At 44.6% G+C, this 20,396-nt stretch overlaps 1 long non-coding RNA gene across 1 annotated transcript; it reads left to right on the top strand.

The window, feature by feature from the left end:
• Nucleotides 1–7,591: 7,591 nt before the first annotated feature.
• Nucleotides 7,592–14,226, top strand: LOC142827658 (uncharacterized). The gene is made up of 3 exons (XR_012902367.1): nt 7,592–7,786; nt 9,577–9,693; nt 14,099–14,226. It is a non-coding gene; the product is annotated as an uncharacterized LOC142827658 (long non-coding RNA).
• The last annotated feature ends 6,170 nt before the right edge of the window (nt 14,227–20,396 follow it).

The following is a 20,396-nucleotide window of genomic DNA, read 5'->3' as shown; positions in this document are numbered from 1 at the left end:
CTGTGAGGGGATGGAGCATGCTCAGTGCCGGTGGAATTTTCAGAGTGTTCCAGAGTCAAACTCTAACAATTCTCCCCTGATCATGTGCCACCTGAGATGTTTTCAGAGGTTTATTGTAACGTGGCCAAATGTGGGTGAGTTTTCCTGCAGGCAGCAAAAGGGCACATCCGTGACACCATGGTGAGCCCTCTGCTAAATAGGAAGTCTTTTTCCAAACCACACGAGCTACTAGAGCTTCTCAATAAAAAGGTAGTAAAACAAAATTCCACATAGTAACACAAACATATGTTCCCTAATCTCATTCTAAGAAAGAGCTGAATCATTTTAACTGAAACTTGTATATCAGCTTAAGGCAGAAACCCATCAAGGAAAATTTTAGCTTAAATGGCTACAGTTTGGCAAAGTTATAAGCAATTTGAAAAAGTGTCATAAGTGTCAGGCAACATTATCTACAGGTGTATCCTCTAGCTTGGCCTTTACTCAGCATAGCTACCAACTCTGCCCATAATACAGGATGTCATTTTCAAAACAATAACATCCTATCTGTCCGCTTTAGGTGTCTATCCCCATGGTAACACCAAGACCAATTTAAGTCAGCAGGTGTTTTGCCTGAGTAAGGCTAAGAAAAATATTGAGTATTGGGATTGGATTTGGGCCAAGATAATTATGATGTAAATAAGAGATAAATGAAATACAGCTGAGCCTTGCAACTTACCAGTACTATATTTCCTTGTGAATCAGAAATCCCAGGCAGTTTACACAGCAGAGTGTACCAGGAAATTCAACAAGATGTGCCTGGAACTGATTAGTCATGGGTCTGTTTATCCAAGCATTATTCTCAAAAGCTGAATGAATAACTGACACCCTGCTAGCCATGGGGTACAATGAATGGGCACTGTAATACAATTTTGGACCAAACAGCATAGGATGTTGGTGAAGTTTTATGTCGATGTTCACACGTAATCCAGCAAACAGGTAAAAAAGTATAAGCCAGATGAAACTAATGTGAGGACCACAAACATGATTACATATGGGACAGACAAAATTGCCCAGGACCAATTGCAGGCTATTGTATCCTTGCATCACACTGTTCACATTTTTTTCATATAAGGTGTTAATGCACCTTGCTTCCAAGCAGTTAATGACAACATCTTGCTCTGTCATGAGTTGTAGCTTCCCACTTGCTGGGGTCAAGCCGACAGTCTAAACTTTGACTTCAGTTTGCCTTTATACTGTTAGTACTGGCCACCATGAGAATGGGTGCGTGCTTTAGCAGACCAGGAAAACTGGTGTTAAATATTCTCAAGTCAGCCATGCCAAACACATACCCTGACTAATGAAGATGAGCTCTTTTGAGTGTGAAAAATCAGGGCAAAGGATGGAGGATTGCAGGTGTCTATATAAGAAAACAGTCCTGAATATCGGGACTGTCCCTATAAACTTGGGATATCCGGTCACCCTAATGCCAGACCTCTGAAAATGATCAAGGATTTCAACATTGGGGATCTTGTCCCACTGTTTGACCCTGCACACAGAATGAAGACAGCATATATGAAATTGATCAACCTTCCTAATGTCACGGTAGTTCATGTCTCCTACAGAAGCATTGTAAGAATGACAGTCCAATGGACATGTAGCTTAGTGCTTATTTCGACACTGCTAGCATCCCAGAGGCAATGTGACAGCTTTCCGAATGCAGAGCTGGCTTTGGCCACGTGATGAGTAATCTCATCGTTATTGTGGCATTCTGGGACAGCATACTTGGCAAAACCTCTCCATGGACTCGAGAGGAGTGCTGTTGCTCTTAAGTGGGTACACATTGGAATCCCTCAGCACAGGTTGGTGTGGTACTTCAGTTTCCTTTTGGCTGATTGTGAGACTAAAACGATTGACTGCAGGAGCAAAGTGACCAGTTATAGAGTGAATGCACTCATAAGAACATAAGAACATAAGAACGGACGTACTGGGTCAGACCAAAGGTCCATCTAGCCCAGTATCCTGTCTACCGACAGTGGCCAGCACCAGGTGCCCCAGAGAGGGTGGACCGAAGACAACGATCAAGCGATTTGTCTTCTGCCATCCCTCTCCAGCCTCTGACAAACAGAGGCCAAGGACACCATTTTATCCCCTGGCTAATAGCCTTTTATGGACCTAACCTCCAAGTGAGCACCAGAGCACAGTGAACAGCAAATAAAAACTCTTTAAACCAGGTCTTCAGTTCCTGGAAGATCGACACTGCGGCAATTGATCTTCCGGACTTCGATTTAGTGGGTTTAGTAAAGACCCACTAAATCAAAAGCAGAGGGCGCCCCCATCTGTGCTGGAACTCCTGCTCTTTGAGAGGAGTGAGGGAAGTCAACAAGAATGTTTCTTCTGTCAACCTCCTGCTGTGAGAACAGTGCCAAAGCTCGGCTTAAGGTATGTCAACGCCAGCTATATTTTTTACATAGCTGGAATTGCATATGTTGAGCTGACCTTCGGCTGTAGAGTGAACTTGGCCTGATAACTGCCACTTTCATGCAACACAGAAATGTTGCAGACTGAGGAACTTCCCACCACTGAAGAAGTACATAAATACTCCTCTGTCTGCATTTTGAAATGCATCCATAACCGTATCTGAAAATAGAATGGATGGAAGAGCGTGGGATCCAGCATGCAAATTTGGTCAGTGCCCCAGAAAAGGGTCTGATACCTCACTGCTTCCCACCACTTGGGTTATCACCAGTGTTCCTTGTATGCTGTGCATGTGGGCAGCCACCCAGGACAGATTCAAATGCTGCCTCGCTGCTTAGTGGAGTGCTCACACCATGCACATAAAGGTTATGGTTTGGCTCCTGGTATTTGAAGCTGACAGGTTGTGTATATGTATAGAGAGGGATACCAATGGTGATCTCGAAATCCTATGACACCAACTCTTCCTCCCAAATACTACAGAGACATATGAGATGTCTTGCCAAATGGATTTCACTCTGCTTATAGATCCCTGCTGGAATGCCATCCAAATATAGAACCCTGGGGCTGGAAGAGACCTCAAGAGGTCATTGAGTCCAGCCCTCTGCCCAAAGTAGGACCAGCCCCAACTAAATCAACCCAGCCAGGGCTTTGTCAAGCTGGGACAATCCAGGTGCTTTCCTTTGTCACAGCTGCTTGATTGCTATTATGGGCTCACACCCTGAGAGGGAGAGGGGGGAAGATGATTGAAAAGTGAACTGAAATATTGGTCAAGCATTTCTTTTTTATCACTGTGTATACATGGGCTGTCCCGTTGCACAGGGAGCAAGACGTAGCATGAAGATCAGAAAAAATGGGTTTGGTGTCATTACAGTCTGCACCCAGTTGTCATTCTGCTGCTTTCTTGTCCCACCACTGGATTTTTAGTTACCAAAGTCTGGCATGAACCATCTGTTTTGCTTGATGAGACTCAACCTTCTGTGCTGCCAAGTCCTTGTCTACTATGTAGACTTGCTGGGTAATATGCAGTGAATTTAGCAGCCAACATATTTTGGCGTCATTCTCACAAAACCAGCCATGATGTCATTCTTCAAGAATGCGTCCAAGCTCTCTCAACAGCTAAGGCTGCTATAACTGAAGGAAATGTTTCCATGAGTTTCTGATGGACTTTCAATGTTTGTTACAGTTCTCCAGGCTTGTCCCATTGATTTTCTTCAACTAGCTTGAGTTGCTGCCTAGGTTGCTTAATAGCCTGGTGCAGGAAACAACAGACACACAATCCCAACCATCGGACTGAATGTCATTTACTGTAACCGTATTGGTGCCCAGATATCATGGTGACAGCGGGGTATACTAGAATCACAGAAACAGGTCTATAAATTATGGTTTGCTGGTAGAGTTTACAAGTAAAGACTCACTGGCAAGGTGTGGCTTCTCACAGATTTTGCAAATGAGGTTAAAGGATGAACACCTACAGGATCAAGCATTCTTAAAACTATAACACCCACCGTTATGCCTCGTAGGATGAGGTTTACCAGGGAGGTCGATAAAGGGCTTTCAGGTCAGCAGGGGAGCATCCAGACGAGTGCGCTGAACCGACAAACAGCTGATCAGCTGTTTGTCGGCTCAATGCGGCAGCCATTTAAATTTAAATGAAGCCGCGATTATTTAAATCTCTGCTTCATTTCCCTTTGCCGAACAAACAAATCTACATGGCTCCGTCGAAGGAGCCATGTAGTTTAGACATACCCTTACAGACAGCCCCGCAACCCAGAGCAAATCCCACCAACTTCACACTCCACAACAGAAACACCAATGCAGGAATTTATCCCGACAATAAACCCCATTAACAACTCTGTCCATTCATCTACTCTAGAGACACGGTCACAGGACCTAATGACATCATCTGGCTGCCTTGAAGGGCTTGGGCCCTGGTTCTATAGAATTGCAGGGTAGACATTAGGGTTTGGACTAGAACACTGGGCGGGACCCTCCCGATCTGATCCATTGATGTTAGTGTAAGTGGGATTTGGATACTGGCAGCAGCAGGCACGTCACTTAGCAATACATTTTGTTGGAAGAAAGACCCGGGCAGCAGTCTGATTTGCAGGGCTGCAGGCAAGCAAGGAAGTGCTGGCGCTGCCCAGTATCTCTCCCTGTGCTCTGTATCCTGCCTTGGCATCAGGGACCCATGCTTCCTTTCCTGGCTGCAGCAAACCTGCCTGTATTCAGGGACCCGCTTTCCAACAAGCTGGGACATCCTTCCAGGGGCCCTAGTGTTGTGCACTAGCAGGCAGTGGGGCTGCTACCTGGGTGCTAGGGCTTTCCACGGGAACCGCGGGGTCTTACAGAGCTGTGTGCCCTCCGGGCTGCATCTTGCCCTGACATTGGTGACCCAGGCCAGAGTCTTTCTTTTTTCTATTTTCCAGCCTACAATTTTATAGCACCAGAACCCAAGCCCAGTAAGCTGACGTAGGCCCACTGCTGCTGTTTCCTTGCAATGTAGGCAAACCCTCAGGGCACCAGAGTCTGACCTTAAAGGAACAAGACAAGAAACCGTTTTCATTTGAGAATTCTTAAAGGATCTATTGTAGCGATGAGGCCCATGTGAAATATCATAACAATAAAGGCATCTAACGCAGGCAACCTTTAAAACATTTGAAAAGCCATTTTTAAGAGCCGTTGAATTCCTTGCCATTTACATTGGTTTGGTTTGGAAGTTACCAGGCACGGGAAGTCCAACACTGTTGAGCTACTTTTCCCGCCGACAAAAATGGAATGGTGAAATGTAGGTGAGGAATTGACGCTCTCTACAGAATGTTAAAGGGAATGCAGTCCAGCAAGAAGGCCGTGATCCAGCAAAACACTTACATCTGTGCTTCACTTGTTTCAGGGCAATGGGATTACTCACACGCTGGAGAGCTATGCTAGACGGGAATCTCTGGGCCTGATTTTCAGTGGTGTTAAACATCCTCAGCTCCCGCTAACTTCACTTGAAGCCTTAGGTGCTGATAGGAAGGTGTGTGGCAAACCACCAGTGAGACACGTCAGTTATGTTCACTACAGTACCCGCAAGATAGGCATATAAAGCTCACGCTAAACTCACGCACTCAGCACCACTCACAAAAGGAAGCAACTGGGCTATAGAGCATCCCCATTTGCCCCGGAATCTGAAACCAAGTTACTAAGGTGGCAGAGTTCTTGTTTCTGAACATACAAAGAGCGGAGCCTAAACCCCTGACTCGGCTGAGCAAGTCACCCCACCTCTTGCACCTACCTTGACACGCTACAACCAGAACCAAAAACACAGTGGGGACAGGAGTGTAGTTGCCTGTTAGCTCCTTAGGCTGTTTAACTCTCACTAAAGATCCTGGTCTAAGTTTTTTCAGTCCATGAAAGCACCAGACATGTGTAATTGGGCAAGATACAAGGAGTCAATTGTAGGCTTCCTGATCCTACGTTGCTGGGCACCAGTGTAAACTAAGGGCAATTCTAACTGACACTGCTGTCTATGCCCACTCTCTTACAGTGATAGCTGAGTGCCTCAAAAATCTCCAGACAACATCCTGCTGAGGTAGAGCACTGCTATTAGCCCCATTTTATAGGCAGGTACTGAGGCACAAAGACACTAAGGCTGTGTCTAGACTACACCTCTCTGTCGACAGAAGAGATGCAAATCAAGCACATCGAAATTGCTAATGAAGCAGGGATTTAAATATCCCACACTTCATTAGCATAAACATGGCCACCACTTTTTTTTTAAACAGCTTTTTCGAAAAAAAGCCCTGCAGTCTAGATGTGGATCTGTTGAACATAAACCCTTTTTCGACAGATCCTGAAACCTCATTTATTGAGGAATACAGGATTTGTCAATCCTCCGTTTAGAAAAAAAGCGGCAGCCGTGTTTATGCTAATGAAGCATGGCATATTTAAATCTCTGCTTCATTAGCAATTTCAACGTGCTTGATTTGCATCCCTCTGTCGACAGAGAGATGCAGTCTAGACGTAGCCAAAGGGACTTGCCCACGGTCACAGAGGGTATGTCTACACTACCCCGCTAGTGCGAACTAGCAGGGTAATGTATGCATACCAAACGTGCAAATGAAGCCCGGGATTTGAATTTCCCGGGCTTTATTTGCATAAGCCGGCCGGCGCCATTTTTAAATCGCGGCTCGTTCGAACCCCGTGCCGCGCGGCTACACGCGGCACGGGCTAGATAGTTCGGACTAGCAAGCCATTCCGAACTATCTAGCCCGTGCTGCGTATAGCCGCGTGGCACGGGGTTCGAACAAGCCGGCATTTAAAAATGGCGCCGGCCGGCTTATGCAAATAAAGCCCGGGAAATTCAAATCCCAGGCTTCATTTGCACGTTCGGTATGCATACATTACCCCGCTAGTTCGCACTAGCGGGGTAGTGTAGACATACCCAGAGTGTATGGCCCAGCAGGGATTGGAACTCTGGTTTCTGAATGGCATCATACCATTTGCTATTTCTGTATCGCCAGCCATGGCCAGAGACAAACCAAATATCCACCATATGGCTCTTACCAGGAAAGGAACATTTATCATCTCAGTATGTTTTCAATAAGGGCTTCTATGAGATGCAGAATGGGGATCTCACCTGATTGTAGATGCCAAAGACATTAGGAAATTTGTCCCTATATCTTTGTGGCAGTCTGTAAGGAGACTTGATACTTGTGTTGGTGTCTAAATTTCTCCCCTGAATCAAACTAGTTATCCACTCACTGTATATCTCATTTGAAGACACCGGTCGATCTTCAGCATACAGGTGGATATGGGTCACGCACTTCCCCTGCATGTGCTTGTCAATAATGCAACTATGTTTCTTTATCTTTTAAAATTAAATATTTCTCTTGTATTGAAAGCCACATTGGAAATGGCATCTCCTTACCAGGCAGCATTTTAGAGGTGGTATCTGGCATTCTTCCAGAGGTCATGAAATTGACCTCTTCACTGCTGCTCTGTGACAGAGCGTATTCCCCCCGCACTGAGCAGGAGAGGGTTAACTCAGCCATGAGAGCAGAGGAGGCCACACCCTCTGTACCTTACTGGGCATGCTCGGGCTACAGTGCTATAAAAGAGAGCAGCTCAGCACACTTGGGGCTGGCAACTGGAGGGAGAGGACTTACTGAGCCAGCTCCCTGAAAGCCCCAGTGACAATCTAAAGGGCGGGATGCTGCCACCCACGCTAGAGACCAAACACCTCTAGAGACCATGCTGGATTTGGGAAATAGGGGAAATAGCCAGACCACAGAGAGAGGTGGCGAAACAGAGACTCACCAGGAAGCAGTCCAGGAGTGGCAACAGCTTCCGGGTAAGTGAGCCGCTGTCAAGGAGTCAGCCTGTTGTGGTTAGGATTTCCCCACTGACTCAGTGGTGAGAGTAAGCCACTAACAGGTCCCTGGCCTGGGGTCCAAGGGAGTGGGGGGGTGGGGCCTAGATTCCCCTGCAGAGGGATATAAACCTTTCCCCTATCTACTCCCTTGCAAATAGAATCTAACCATTCGGTCATGTGTGGACTATTGAACAGTACTGCCTTGCCGATAGGGGCAAGTTATAGACTGTGACCATTGGGTCATGTGTTGATTGTTGAACTGTACTACCCTGTCAATAGAGGTGAATTATAGACTGTGACCATTGGGTAACATAATGGCTATTGAACTATGCTGCCTTGCCTATAGGATTCCTATGAGGAAACTAGAGGGAAGAAGCAGACAAACTTTGGGGCTGGGAATAGAGGCACTGGCTGGGGAGTAAAAGGGTGGGAATAAGTGCAATAGGAGTAAGGTGGACCATCCCACCCGACCTGGGACGGTTTCATCCCCATAGCCATATGACATGCCTCCACAGTTTGAAATGGCTGAATTTGCTTCCTCTTTCCCCATTCACCTTGACTCTGATATCCCACTGCCTGGCACCTGGTTAGCTGAGGTACCCACAAGCAAAGTGAATTCGCCTTTTTTTCTACCAGTCTCAAGGTAGGGGAGAATCAGGCTGCTAGCCTGGAAATCAATCAGTTTAGATCAGCATATTTAATTCTTTGTGGTCATTACAATGTTCAGCTGAGTCTTTCTGAAGGAGAATTTCAATAGCACAAGGCCTTTGAGGGTGGACAAGGTGAAGGAGGGGGAAACAGAGGTGATCCTAGAATTCCTGCCCCATGCTCCTAACGTTAAAGGGGAAAACTCTTTTAAGAGGTGACTATTATTTGTATTAGAGTAAAACCTCAGAGAAAACTCAGCTCAGTGCCCTTTTGTGCTAGGCCTCCTTAATATGCAAGCACACGGGAAGGGTATGTCTACATAGTGGCACTATTTCGGAATACTTCTGGTATCCCAAAATAGCTATTCTGCATCTTTTAAACAAGCCCGTTATTTTGAAATAGCTTTCGAAATAACGGGCTCACTATTCCAACATCCCTGTAAACCTCGTTCCACAAGGATTAAGGGACGATTCGGAATAGTGCTCCATTTCAAAATATAATTTTGAAATAAACTATTTCAAAATGTTCACATGCATTTGCATAGCTCAAATTGCGGAGCTTATTTTGAGATATGGGTGCAGTGTAGATGCACCCGTAGAGCCAGTCCTTGCCCCAAAGAGCTTACAGTTTACATGAACACACAGTGGGAGGGAAACAGAGGAGCGGTGATGTGCCCAGGTGACACAGCAGACCAGTGGTAGAGCACAGAATAGAATCCAGGTATCCTGACTCACCCTTCAGTGGCTTCTCCACTAGACCATTTTTGACCAGCTCTTTCTGTTTTCCATGCCATTACCCCACTGGTGACAATGGCCGGACCCTGCTCCATAAATCTGGTGCTCATGCATGTTTCTGGTTTTCTGAGATGGAGAATTAGAGTTATTTTACAAGTGCCTCTCCTCAAACCCTCATATTAGCTTATTTTTATTTGGCAATTCCAACCCAACCTCTCCTAGTAATAAATACACATCACGTGCAATGACAACACTGAGAGATCACAAGATGCCAGGACTAATTCACATACCTTAGCAGTGGCACACCCAATTTATCAGGACATCTAAAATGCATTTTTAAGATGCCAGAAGTCATGTCAATGAATCATGATTGTTGCTTTATTATAGTCTCCTGCCAGGTATTGGGGTTGCAGAAAGCAAGTAAATCATGTCTCTGGAAAAACAGAAATCAGAAGAATGATATTTTCTCACCTCTCAGCATTTGTGAATTGATTAACACTACAGGTAAGCTCCCTAGCCGAGAAACAGTCAGTTTGAAAGAAAGCTGTCCAGACCATACTATGCAAGTATGTCAGTCATTACAGGATCCAGGTACCTACTGGCCATGTCTGGGATGCTTCGTTGGAAATCTAAAAGCAGCCTGCTCAACTCACTGAATGACAAGGCTATCCTATTTCAGTCTGTTGATGGACTAAAAAAGGGGAGGAGAGACAGGGACACCCAGAACAGGAACTGCAGACTCCTTTTATGGTTAAGGAGCTGGACTATAGAATCATAGAACTGGAAGGGACCTTGAGAAGTCATCGAATCCAGTGTACTGACCTCACAGCAGGACCAAGCACCATCTATGCCATCCCTGACAGATATCTCCAGAGATGGAGATTCCACAACTTCCCTACGCAATTTATTCCAGTGTTTAATCACCCTGACAGGAAGTTTTTCCTAATGTCCAACCCAAGCCTCCCTTGCTGTAGTTTAAGCCCATTGCTTTTTGTCCTATCCTCAGAGGTGATGGAGAACAATTTTTCTCCCTCCTCCTTGTGACACCCTTTTAGCTACTTGAAAACCACTATCATGTCCCCTCTCAGTCTTCTCTTTTCCAAATTAAACAAGCCCAATTCTTTCAGTCGTTCCATGTTCTCTAGATCGTTAATCATTCTTGTTGTTCTTCTCTGGACCTTCTCCAATTTCTCCGTATCTTTCTTGAAAGATGGTGCCCAGAAATGAACACAGTACTCCAACTGAGGCCTAATCAGTGCAGAGTAGAGTGGAAGAATGACTTCTCAAGTCTTGATCACAACACTTCTGTTAATACGTCCTAGAATCGTGTTTTCTCTTTTTGCAATAGTGTCACATTGTTGACTCATATTTAGCTTGTGGTCTATTATGACCACTAGATCCCTTTCAACAGTATTCCTTCATAGACAGTCGCTTCCCATTCCCTATGTGTGAAATTGTTTATTCCTTCCTAAGTAGATTACTTTGCATTTCTCCTTATTAAACTTCATCCTATTTACCTCAGACCATTTCTCCAGTTTGTCCAGATCATTTTGAATTTTGACCCTATCCTCCAAAGCAGTTGCAACCCCTCCCAGCTTGGTACATAAGAACATAAGAACGGACGTACTGGGTCAGACCAAAGGTCCATCTAGCTCAGTATCCTGTCTGCCGACAGTGGCCAGCACCAGGTGCCCCAGAGAGGGTGGACCGAAGACAGTGATCAAGCAATTTGTCTCCTGCCATCCCTCTCCAGCCTCTGACAATCAGAGGCCAAGGACACCATTTTATCCCCTAGCTAATAGCCTTTTATGGACCTAACCTACATGAAATTATCTAGCTTCTCTTTAAACTCTGTTATAGTCCTAGCCTTCACAGCCTCCTCTGGCAAGGAGTTCCACAGGGTGACTACACGCTGTGTGAAGAAGAACTTTCTTTTATTCGTTTTAAACCTGCTACCCATTAATTTCATTTGGTGTCCTCTAGTTCTTCTATTTAGGGAACTAATAAATAACTTTTCTTTATCTGCCCTCTCCACACCACTCATGATTTTATAGACCTCTATCATATCCCCCCTCGGTCTCCTCTTTTCTAAACTAAAAAGTCCTAGTCGCTTTAACCTCTCCTCATACGGGACCCATTCCAAACCCCTAATCATTTCGTGGTATCATTATCATAGTATCATGTGCAAACTTAATAAGCATATTCTCTATGCCATCATCTAACTCGTTGATGAAGATATTGAACAGAACCAGTCCCCAAACAGACCCTTGAGGAACCTCACTTGTTATGCCCTTCCAGCACAACTGTGAACCATTAATAACTACTCTCTGAGGGTATGTCTACACTAGCCCCCTAGTTCAATCTAGGGAGACTATTGAGGGCGATCGAAATTGCAAATGAAAGCAATTTAAATATCTTGCACTTCATTAGCATGTTCCCAGCCGGTCGCCATTTTTAGAAATTGACTAGCCCAAAGTAACTGCCCGCGTCTACACGAGGCAGTGAAATGGGATTCCGAATTATAGCTCTAAATCAAATTAGCTGTTGTTCCTCCTGGAATGAGGTTTACCAGCTAATTTGATTTAGGGTTTTAATTCAGAATCCCGTTTCACTGCCGCATGTAGATGCGGGCAGTTACTTCGGGCTAGTCAATTTCTAAAATGGCAACCAGCCAGGAACATGCTAATGAAGCGTGGGGTATTTAAATCCCGCGCTTCATTTGCAATTTTGGTCACCATCATTAGCCTTCTTAGATTGAACTAGGGGGTTAGTGTAGACATACCCTGAGAACAGTTATCCAGCCAGTTATGCACCCACCTTATATTAGCCCCATCTAAGCTGTATTTGCCTAGTTTATTGATAAGAAGATCATGAGAGACTTTATCAAATGACTTACTGAAGTCTAGGTATACCACGTCCACCACTTCTCCCTTATCCACAAGACTTGCTATCCTATCAAAAAAAGCTATCAGATTGGTTTGACATGATTTCTTCTCTACAAATCCATGTTGGCTGTTTCCTATCACGTTATTATCTTCCAGATATTTGCAGATGGATTCCTTAATTACTTGCCCCGTTATCTTTCCTGGCACAGAAGTTAAACTGACTGGTCTGCAGTTTCCTGGGTTGTTCTTATTTCCCTTTTTATAGATGGCCACTATATTTGCCCTTTTCCAGTCTTCTGTAATCTCTCCTGACTTCCGTGATTTTTCACATATGATAGCTAAAGGCTCAGATACCTCCTCTATCATCTCCTTGCATGTTCTAGGATGCATTTCATCAGGCCCTGGTGACTTGCAGACATCTAACTTTTCTAAGTAATTTTTAACTTGTTCTTTTTTATTTTATTTTCTAAACATACCCCATTTCCACTTGAATTCACTTTGTTAGGCATCCCATCACCATCTATCTTCTTGGTGAAAACCGAAACAAAGAAGTCATTAAGCACCTCTGCCATTTCCAAGTTTCTTGCTATTGTTTCTCTCTCTTTACTGAGCAATGGGCCTACCCTGTCCTTGGTCTTCCTCTTGCTTCTAATATATTTATAGAATGTCGTCTTGTTACTTTTTATGTCTCTAACAAGTTTGAGCTCATTTTGTGCCTTTGCCTTTCTAATCTTGCCCCTGCGTACCTGTATTGTTTGCTTATCTTCATCCTTTGTAATTTGACCTAGTTTCCACTTTTTATATGATTCCTTTTTTATTTTTAGGTCATGCAAGATCTCTTACTACTGTGCCTATTACTACCTCAGACTTCCTGCACAAGTAACTAAACTCTCTGGTCTTGTCTACTGGCCGTGTGTTGGTTACAGATAGCTACACACTGCAGTGCAAAGCAGTATGGGGCTACATGAAGTAGTGAAAGGCTCTGTTGGGAGGGGAGGCAGTAGGGAGAGACTCACACTGCAGGAGACTTTGCCGAGTGCCTCCCTGCACCAGAGCCATTATCTGCTATCTGTGCCTTTTTCTGCAATGCAGGAAGGCTCTTGCAGCTTCTTGTGGTGGCAAAAGACTCTGGCAATGGAGAGGCAGCAGGACACTATGCTGCTAAAAATAGATGGAAGAGGCGCTGCTTAGGCCTGTGGAGAGCTGTGTAGGGTGTATACCCTAAGACGCTGGCATTTTTTTTACTCTGGTCATCTAAGCAGAGCCTCTCTATTTATCCTGCTATTTATACTCATGAAAGGATGGCCCTGCAGTATTGTACAGTATACACCAATTTAAGTATAGGCATAGCCTCCATGATTCAATTCATCATCTGTATAACAGATTATGATCCATCCATATCTCACAGGGACGCTGTAAGGATAAACGCTGCGGAGGTGCTTCCTCATAAACTGTCTTGGAGGCCACATACATACACAGAGAGATGGACTAAGGGCTAACAAAGCAAGCCATACCCCATAAACTTCCCATGATTTGTGGCAGATGCTGTATTTCTCTTTGAAAAGTAATACTGACTTTCCTGAGATAGGCACGAAGAAAGGGATCAACACAGCGGGGATTGTAATGGATGGGCTAGTGCCTATGGCTTCTCTGATGGTACCTTGGAAGGATTCTGTTGCCAGGAATCACAAGATTTCTCTAACCTGGACAACCAAAGGCATAACATGACATGGGTGGGGTTCTTTTGATCCCCTTTTCATGTTTTATGGAGATCAAGACTTCGTTCCTTTGAATTTAAAATGTTAAGCCTGTGCTTATTTACTCAATGGACTGATAAAAACACTCCAGGAAAATATGTTGTAAGTTGGAGTGGTGGGGGGGGGTCTACTTAAATCACAGAGCAATCACACATTTTTCATGGGTCAGGTATGGCAGAAATAGCAAATTTCACAGATGTGTAACATCCGTAGCTTACAACTGAAAGGGAGTTGCGCAACTGACTTCTGTGCTTGTCCTTCTCCTAGGGCTCGGCTTTCTGTCCTGCAGTTCAAGAAAGAGGAAGCCCTGAATTTGACTCAGTGGGTATTTACAGTTTATAGACATACAACGTATTGTGTCTACAGCTAACCTGACATGTGAAGATTCTAAAACCTGCACATTTCTCCATTTAAGATGTGTGGGGCAGGACATCCCAATCATCGTGGGATGCCCTGGGAATTCCCATACATTGGAGCCCTGGGACTTCCAGTATCAAAGTACTGACCTTTATTACTTGAGATAATGGAGTGAATCCCTTTGCTGATAGCGGAACATAAGAACAGCCATAGTGGGTCAGACCAATGGTCCCTTTAGCTCTGTAGCCTGTCTCTGACAGTGGCCAATGCCAAATTCTTCAGAGGGCATGAACAGAACAAGGCAGTTATTGCCTGACCAATCCCCTGTCACCAAGTCCCAGCTTCTGGCAGTCAGAAATGTAGAGGCACTCCGAGCAGGGAGTTGCATCCCTGACTACTTTGGCTCATAGCCTTTGATGTACTTCTCCTCCATGCAGTTATCTATTTTTTTAATCCGGTTATTCTTCTGGCCTTCACGACATCCCCTGGCAACAAGGTTCACAAGTTCTGTGAAGAAACAGTGTGAAAAAGTAGCAGGTTTTTATCATTCGTGTGTCTGAGTTACGAGAGGGAGACACAACATGTAGGCTGTGTCTACACTGGGCCACTTATTCCGGAAAATCAGCCGCTTTTCCGGAATAAGCTGCGAGCTGTCTACACTGGCCCTTGAATTTCCGGAAAAGCAACAACGCTCTACTGTACAAAATCAGCTGCTATTCCGGAAAAGCTACACTGCTCCTGCTTGGGCATAAGTCCTTATTCTGGAACACTGTTCCGGAAAAGGGCCAGTGTAGACAGCCCAGTAGTCTTTTCTGGAAAAAAGCCCCGATCGCAAAAATGACGATCGGGGCTCTTTTCTGGAAAAGCGCGTCTACATTGGCCACAGATGCTTTTCCGGAAAAAGGGCTTTTCCGGAAAAGCAGCCTGCCAATGTAGACGCTCTTTTTCCAGAAATACTTATAACGAAAACTATTCTGTTGTAAGCATTTCCGGAAATTCATGCCAGTGTAGACACAGCCGTATTGTACAAAGTGTTAAACATACAAGTAACTTCAGGCCTTAATCCTAAGCCTATTGAGGTCAATGGAATGACTTCCTTTGACTTCAGTGGTCTTTAGATCAGGCTTATTCGTGCATGTGATTAAATCTGTGTTACACCTTACTTAGAAACGAATCTTCTAACATATGGTTGTATTGAGCCGGTTGGGAATTTTGCATCAGAATAATTGTCTGATGGAAAATATATTTTCCACAAAATTAAATTTTCCAATGGAAAATTTCAGTTTTGTACCTATATTTTTTCAATTTCCCCTTGGAAAATCCCAAACAAATGTTTCATTTCAAGTCAGCTTGACTTGAATCTAAATATTTTGCTTAGCTGAACTAACTTAGAATGCCCTGAGTCACCTCAACATTAACTTGTATTTCCTACTTAAGGCACAATGTGTCATGGATGTTACATTCCTTCCAGGTCCCTGTTCTTGCCTATGGACTCGATTTTCTGGCTAGATTCCATCATTAAAGCACAGCCCGTCTTCCTCTGACTGAGTAGTTTGGTACTTCATAGGACTCACATGGTTGCAAGCACATCCTGCGAGATGTAGTCTAGCCAGGCAGTCTGGCTCATAGGAAGTATGGGGGCATGAAGCAACCCACACTACAATAAATCAGGAGGCTTCTACAAAGAAATGCAGTTTATAATGTTGAACTAACTCAAAATGAAGCATTTCAGCTTAGGTCAAACCAGAGCAAAGCACTTGAGTTCAGGAACATGGACATTTAGTTTCGATCAAAAATGCTAACAAACTGTTTCAGGCAGTGCTGGAGCCATACTGGCCCCAGGATATTACAGAGACAAAGTGGTTGAGGTCAAGCCTTTTAGTGGACCAACTTCTGTTGGTGGGAGAAACGAGCTTTCAAGCTAACACAGAGCGGAGCAAGCTAGTCTTGAGTGCCCACAGAAGTTGATCCACTAAAAGGTATGACCTCACCCGCCTTTCTCTCACACAAACTGGTTGATCATTTCCAAAATGAAATGTTTCAGAACCCCATTCTTCAGAAAGATTTGATACTTCAGCTTTTCCTCCCACTCCAGGACTAAAACAAATGTTGAAATACAAGAGTCACCCATGAGATAGAAAGTCCAATTTTTACTCAGCTCTACGCTTGCACAGCAACTTACAAAATTAATATTTTCTCACCTTAAAGTTGACGTAATAGGATTATTGATACAGATATATTGCAGTAGCCGCCCTGTTGGGGAGTAAAAGAGATGTTTTCCCTGACACAGAGGACTCACAGTTTAGGAGGGGAGGGATAGCTCAGTGGTTTGAGCATTGGCTTGTTAAACCCAGGGTTGTGAGCTCAATCCTTAAGGAGGCCATTTGGGGCAAAAATCTGTCACAGATAGTACTTGGTCCTACTGTGAAGGCAGGGCACTGAATTCAAGATCCCTTCCAGTTCTAGGAGATAGGCAATCTCCATTCATATCAGCAATTTTTCAACCTTTTTTCCTCACAACCCAATTGAAGAAAATTGTTGATGCCCATGACTCAACATAATTTCATCTTTTGACTAGAGTGTGAGCTCCGGGGTGGAGCTGGGAATGAGGGGTTTGGAGTGCACAGGGGGGCTCAGAGCTGGGGGAGGGGTGCCAGGTTGGGCACAGGCTTACCTCCAGTGACACAGTCCGCAGAGCAGCGGGGACTCTAAGTCTGGCTTCCCGCTTGTCCTGGCACCGCAGTCCGTGCTGTGCCCCAGAAGCAGCCAGTAGCAGGTCTGAGTCCTAGGCAGAGGTGTGCAAGCAACTCTGCGCACTACTCTCACATGCAGGCACCATTCTCCCCAGCTCCCATTGGTCAGGAACCAGCCAATGGGAGTGTGGAGCTGGTGCTCAGTGGGAGGGCAGTGTGTGCAGCCCTGTGGTCCCCTGCCTCAGAGCTGAGCTTGTTGCTGGCCACTTCTGGAGTGCAGTGCAGTGCAGTGCAGACTGTGGTGCCAGGAAGCCTCCCTTAGCAATCTCCACTAGGCACCTGGTCAACCTACAACAAAGCGACCAAGTGTCTAGCATTCCATGACTCAGTACTAGGTTGTGGCCCATACTTGGAAAACCGCTGGTTTATATACTTCTGTAGTTCAGGTTACCCTTACATCGTTCTTGAAATTTTGTAGGCTTTATGCTAAGAAATCCATACAGCTGGTGTTGCTGCTTAGAAAGTTCAAAGCCCACAATTGCTACATCATGACATGTTTCACTTCTACCTGTCTCTTTACAACATACCAACCACCCACACGCACATTAAAACTAGGACGTTGCAAACATCACTGTCATGATACACTTCAGATCACATGCTGGGAGCTCATGTGCAAACTAGCAAGGTTCCGATACATGGGCAATCAGTCTGCAAATCTTTCTCGCTGCTGAACTGTCTGGCCTTAAAGACATTTTTCACTGTACTGTGAAAATGAACAGTTTGCAATCTGCAGTCAAAATTTCTCTTGAGGAAAGGTGGCTAGTATTTTTTTTTCAGGGAGTTGGAGGGTTAAAACCTTTAATATTTACAACTGAATCTCTTTTAAGCGTTATTTACAAACTCAGACATAGCGGAGGCCAAACATGAGGGTTTAACTAAACCACCAATTTGAAGGCGTTTGTGGGATAGGTCTGGTGTTCTGTGTTGTCCTCTGCAAGCAGTGCAGCCAGCTCCAGGTGGAAGCAGCAACTGGAACAGGACGAGGAAATGAAGGCTAGGAAATGGCAGGCATGCTGGAAGAAGGTAGCTAGTCAGGGTTCACTTAATAGGATACTTGGTATTTTTATTTCAGCATCATGGGCCAGAGCCTCTGTGTGAGTTCATCAGAACACTGCACTGAAGTTGATGACCAGACCCTCAGCTGGTATAAATTGGCTTCATTCCACACACATCTCTGATGCTACATTGATTTACACTAGCTGTGGATGTGGCCTATTGACTTCAATGAGGCTATGCTAATGTACACCAGCTGAGGCCTTTGAAAAATCATTCCGGGCACATGTTGCATGGTGGTGTCATTCTGATGGTAGCTCTAGATAGTATATCATGGATCAGTGGGATCATAAGTCTGTCAGCAGTTTCACCACTGAATACCATTGGACTTAACATGATGAGCAAAAGAACGTAACAAAAAAAAATATCCAGCCACACTTTATTTTAAGCAGTGAGAGGAGCTGGGATGAAAATGTGTTGCCCTGGGTTAGCAGGGAAGTGGTTTTGTTTTGGACAATAGTTCCTTGAAGCTGCAGTTTCTGTAAGGACACTGTATTTTATCTGTTTCAAGATGTAACAAGCCCTCAAGATTCCTGAAATAGACCAAGGAAGCTAGACTGGAGCTATTTTAATAACTTGAGCTTGTTCCCTTTAAACTTTGCCATGTGAGGGGAGAGAGAGTAGGAGCCAGCAAGAATGGGTAGTGTTATTTTAACATGTGCAACATAGTTCTCGGTATGTGGTGGTGAGACTGCGTTAGCACACTTTCCACCTGCTAGTACGTGCAAGGATGCACAAACATTTTTAGCGCCACTGAAAACCAGAAAGTCTCCGAGACATATGTACACACAGAGAGACACACAAACACATCATTGGGAAAGAAAAGAGGTTTCACTGGTTTCCATACCAAGGGTATGACTACACTACAGAGTTTTGTTGGAAAAACAGCCGGGGGGGTTTTTCGACAAAACCTGAGTTATGTCCACACTGCAATCACGTTCTTCTGAAAGTAAATCGAAAGAACAGAGGGGTTTTTCTTGTGTTGGTAATCCTCTTTCTACAAGGAAGAAGTCTTTTTCTGAAAGTCCTCTTTTGGAAAAAGTTGTGTGTGGATAGGGAAGAGGGGAGTTCTTTCGGAAGAACTGGTGGCCAGTCCATCCATAGTAATAGTGTCCGTTCAGAGTGGATGCTATCTTTCAAAAAAGCAAATCGCTTTTTCAATACGCTTTTGTGTGTGGACACTCTCTTTCGGAAGAAGTTTTTTTGGAAGATCTCTTCTGAAAAAAAGGTGCTTCCAAAAGAAGCCTGCAGTCTAGACATAGCCCAAGAGGCGAGTGAGTTAATATAGCTTAACTTTACACACGCTATTCTGAATGAACTAGCAAAAGGAGAAAGGGAGACCTTTGTGATCTAAGAAATACACCAATTGCAGGCCCCCATTGTGTGATTACATAGGACACCAAAGTTCAATCCGAGAGTTAGACCTTCCTCTGCCTGGGCTGATACAGATGAAATATTGGAAGGAGGCTATGGGATAAACAAGCAAGCAGCATCACATACCTGTTGCTCTTTCACCAATAGCTACTAGAGTCTGGATACCACCCTCTGTCATATCTCTGGGAATCTTTTCATAACCCTCCTCTATGTCACGTGACCAGTTTCTAAGCAACAAACAGTGGTCTTTTCCCCAGCCCCTCGTGGATCACATTTATGCACAGGGCTGTGATACAATCTCCTCTCAATTCTCCAAAATACAAACTCACAACAATAAACATTCGGAACACGCCTTGTAAACACGTGCTTTTTCCATACCGATTGCCAGATCTTTTAAAATCACAAGGCAGGAACAGGTCTCTACAGAGATACCCAGATTCTGCATTCCTTCATTCCGCCCCTTCCTGTGGGAACAAGTGGAGAAGTGTCTTTTTTTAGCCATCTGTGTGTCTCTTTACATCTGGGCCATGCTGGAGACTCGGCCAGCCCCTGACACAAGGTAGAGCTTTCCTTGAATGTCAGTAAATTATTCTGGCTTATAGTGCTTTTCTACAGGCTGTTATGGAGGTACAGAATAGCCAGAGCATACTTCACTCTAGCCAAGCTACTAGCTCACCTTCCCTCTTCTTTCTGGGTCATGGAGCCATTATGATGACAGCTCAGGGCTGCTCACAGAACTGGCTGCTACAATTGAGATGTTTTGTGGGGACCAGTTAAGCCTCCTTTGTCAAAATAATATAAAGGTGCCTTGTGACGAGAGAATCGTGGCCTACACATTTGCTACTGTAGTATCTTGATCCCTCACTATCTTTGTTTGTCCTTTGTATGTAGCTAGTGTTTGAATCCAAATTGACATGCCTAGGAACTCAGCCCAAAAGACACCAGTCTGTCTTTGCATTTCTTCTTTCAAGGTTAACTTTATTCTTGGCCCTTGTAATCCAGCTTCTCAGACTCATTCAGCGGGTGAG

Source organism: Pelodiscus sinensis, chromosome 3 (assembly GCF_049634645.1).
Source record: "Pelodiscus sinensis isolate JC-2024 chromosome 3, ASM4963464v1, whole genome shotgun sequence".
In the NCBI taxonomy this organism is placed as follows: domain Eukaryota; kingdom Metazoa; phylum Chordata; order Testudines; family Trionychidae; genus Pelodiscus; species Pelodiscus sinensis.
The sequence above is the reverse complement of the archived record's forward strand: the minus strand, read 5'-3'. Positions and strand labels throughout refer to the sequence as shown.